Consider the following 4508-nt stretch of genomic DNA (forward strand, 5'->3'; position numbering starts at 1 on the left):
TTGTTGTCTTTGATATGAATTATTGACATGCAACTTTTCCATAAGAAACTTATTTGCATATTGACTTTATGGAGCAAAGAGTTGCAAGATCTTTTCAAGTTGGATTTCCAAAGTCTTTCTCCGGGCTCTTTCTATGTAAAGCGAAGCTAAGGATCAGTCAATTTAGGGGTGAAATAAAGTAATGCATCGTTAAGGCCCCACTAGCGGTAACTCTTGAAATTTGTTGACCTCAAATTATCTACCTATTCTCTCCTCTCTGAATTCTACCCTCTGAAGATATGAGCTTTTACTGCATTAGGAAACCATTCCTTTCAGAAACATTTGCCATGTAAATTCCAATTTTCAGTCATTTTGATTTCCTGCCATTTTCAAAAATTGGTAATATTAAAAAGGAATCAGAACATACAATGTCACAGTTGAAAACATTCACCCTTATGCATTACAATTTGGACTACTCTGTGCAGTTTATATGAAGATTTCAGTGCAGATATGCATAGTATCAAGGGTTTTAGCTTTTCTGCATGGGGCTGTGATTTAATGTTTGGGCAAACAATTAATCGCAGTGTAATCTTTATCTTGTTCAAAATTGCATATATAGCCCCGGCAGGTAGTTAATAATAAGGGTATACACACACCTAAATAACTACATTGTCACCAACTTATTTTAGTTTGAAAGTAAAATTATAAAAATAATGCTAAAAGATACAGCTAGTGGGGCTTAACATTGGGAACACACACTTTAACTTTGTGTTTCATCCAATGTAAATACAACATCCTAACAACAAACTTGAAGTTTATCAATGAATGAACAAGAACAACAACAATGAAGTCCAGGTTTCTCCTTTCAGAGGCATTAAAACTATCTCAATTGTCCTGGTGGTTGTAACAACTCAGTTCACACTGCTCCATTCAGGCGGACTACACATGCACCAGAAATGTAGCAAAATACAATTAAAAATAAATTCCGAGTGCAACCATAAACAGTAGAGAAACTACCGTCTATGGTGCAACAGAGGCCAACAGCCTGCATTGTTTACACAAACCAGGCACGTGTTACAACAATTCCCTCTGCTGGCTTCAACACGAAAGTGCGCATTTCTGCTCTATTTTTTCAAAATATTCATTCCCCCAGCAATTTTTACCTTAAATCGATTTGTAGGATAGAAACTTTTTTAGGTCAAAACCCACCACCTCCAAACTAAAAGAATTCAGTTTTTTATTAGTCCCCACGGACACCGTCCGGGGGACTTATAGGCTTGGTCATGTCCGTGCGTGTGTCCATGCGTGCGTGCGTGCATCCGTCCGTCCGTTCGTCCGTCCGTCCGTTCACGCAGATATCTCAGAGATGCAAGAACCAATTTCATTCAAACTTGGTACAAGGATTACTTCATATGTCATACAGATGCACGTCGATTTGTTTTGGGATACGATCCAATGTGGCCACCAGGCGGCCATTTTATTACGATTTTTTCATGTACAGAGCCATAACTCAGACATGTTTCAACCGATTTTATTCAACGTTGGTACAAGGACATTGACCAATTTCATAGATATGCACGTCAATTTGTTTTGTGATACGATCCAATATGGCCGCCAGGCGGCCATTTTATTATGATTTTTTCATGTACAGAGCCATAACTCAGACATGTTTCAACCGATTTTATTCAACGTTGGTACAAGGACATTGACCAATTTCATAGAAATGCACGTCAATTTGTTTTGTGATACGATCCAATATGGCCGCCAGGCGGCCATTTTATTACGATTTTTTCATATACAGAGCCATAACTTAGACATGTTTTAACCGATTTTATTCAAAGTTGTTACAAGGACATTGACCTATGTCATACATATGTACCGGTACGTCGGTTTGTTATGTGATACGATCCAATATGGCTGCTAGGCAGCCATTTTATTACGATGTCTTCATGTACAGAGCCATAACTCAGACATGTTTCAACCAATTTTATTCAAAGTTGGTACAAGGAGATTGACTAATGTCATACATATGCATGTCAATTTGTTATGTGATACGATCCAATATGGCTGCCTTGCGGCCATTTTTTTTCCGATTTTTTCATGTCTAGAACCATAACTCAGACATGTATCAAGCAAATTTATTCAAAGTTGGTACAAGGACATTGACTTATTTATACATATGTATGTCGATTGGTTTCACGAGATGGTCCAATATGGCCACATGGTAGCAATTTTGTTATGGTTGTTTCATGTCGAGAGCCATAACTCTGGCAAGTCTGAACTGATTTTATTCAAAGTTGGTACATGTATATTGACTTACGTCATACATATACATGTTGATTTTTTAAACAGTAAGATCAAATATCGCTGCATGGTGGTGATTTTGTTACAATTTTCAAATGTACAGAGCCATAATCAGACATATTTCCACCAGTATCATTCAAAGTCGGTACAAGGACATTGACCTTTTTCATACATATACTCGTCAATTTGTTTCACGTCATGTAGCAGTAACATGTCAATTATTGAAGTTTCGTAAGTAGGCTGATATGTCAAGAAATAAGTACTGCATCAAATTCATGAAACTTTATACAGATGTTAACTGATGTTAAGCTCACATTGCCTAAACATTGAAACAGACATGCATTTAACAGTGACATTTTAATTAATTTTTAATTGCATAAGTAATGAACTTTCCTAATTAGGGTGATATAGCCACAAATTAATACAACATCAAATGTGATGAAACTTGATACAGATGTTGATCTCATAGTGTTGTAAATACCGGTACTGCATCAAACTTTATGAAATATGGTACCAGTGATAATCTGTTAAGTGTTAGAATTGTATGCAAAAATGTTTTGCAACATCCTGTTGATTAATTCCTAGTTGACTCATTTTATGAACTTTAGGATGGTGGCCTACATTGGTTTTATGTTTTCATCACCATGGAACTCATTCTTGGCCATTGAGCGCCATCTGTATCAAAGTATTTTTATCACAGACCTAATTAATGAAGAGGACTCTATCCTCTCTGAGGACATGTAATCAAAGTACCCATTAACAAGTGGGGACTGTGTCATCAACGATGACTTGTTCTTCATTGAACTTTTGACGTTGCCCCTTAATCAGTTGGTGAGTCGTATGTATCAGACAACAGACAGCCAAAAATAAACAGACTAAGATTATGCTGTGGTGCGAAAAATAGAGGTCTGAACATGGTAGACTTGTCGACATTAAAGCCCCAGTGCTGCTAACTTTTGATGGTTTTTTCATTATTTTTATTTTATAAATCAATTGCAACTTCTTATTCTACTCCCCAAAGAATGTTGAAACACCCACTATTTAGCTTGTCAACTTAGCATCTATATGTGTAAAATGCATGGTTATTGTTTACATTTGAATTCTAGTCCGGACCAGAAGTCAGTTTTCAACAATAACAATGCAGTTTACAACCATAGGGGCTGAGTTGACAAGCTGGATACTGTGTATATCAACATTCTTTGGGGAGAAGAACAAGGAATTATGGTTTATATTCAATTTATTATCATCAAAGTTAGCAGCACTGGGGCTTTAACTAGTTGTTTACACAATAACTGGATACATAGATTAATGGATGATAAAGAAAGTCAATGGAAGGAATGGTTTAAGGCTGTCAGTGGATCTAGTGGTAAGTGTCTCCACTTTTTTACCCCACCAATTGCAAGGAACGTAGCATCAATATATTTTAGTCAAAATAGTTTCTGGAAAGATACCTTGATGACATGGTCTGAACAACTGAAACAATTGAATCAAGATGATGGAGATAGCGATCCAGTTACACAGTGCATTTGGTCCAATCCAAACATTCAAATCTATAATAAATCAGTGCATTATATAGACATGGTATCTGCAATTTGGAAGATTTACTGGACGAAATCGATGTATCGTGACATTTAATCAATTTAGTCATAAATACAATATACCACACTCAGAAATGTTGAAATTCATAAGTATTATTGATGCTATTCCTAGGCAATTGAAAGCAAAAATAAAAAATAAAACATTATCGATTAATAAACCAGCGATTTTCAGAAAAATATGCATGAAAGTATATTTGAGTCTTTTTCAAAATATTTATAAACAAAGTCAAACACCAGTCAGTACAACCAAGTGGATGAAAGGTTTCATATTAGTGACCTAAAAAATTATTTCCATTGACCTTCAAAATTACAGATGATACTGCCCTGCAAAGCTTTCAGTACAAGATTCCTATACGTACAATAGCTACCAATAATTTTTAAAAAATAAGAAATGTAATCACAAATGACAAGTGTACTTTCTGTAATGAATGGTTGGAAGACATAGTCCATCTTTTCTTAGAGTGCAAATATATTCTTCAATTTTGGAGTGATGTAGAATCGCTTTTGCTGAAAAATTGTAAGTTTCCAATAACACTGATTCCAGAGAATGTTATCTTGGGAATTATAACGAAAGATGATACATTCACTGTCAACGTTTTAGTAATTTTAGGTAAGAAATAAATATAT

The sequence above is a fragment of the Ptychodera flava genome, chromosome 9, assembly GCF_041260155.1.
Source record: "Ptychodera flava strain L36383 chromosome 9, AS_Pfla_20210202, whole genome shotgun sequence".
NCBI classification, from domain to species: Eukaryota; Metazoa; Hemichordata; class Enteropneusta; family Ptychoderidae; genus Ptychodera; species Ptychodera flava.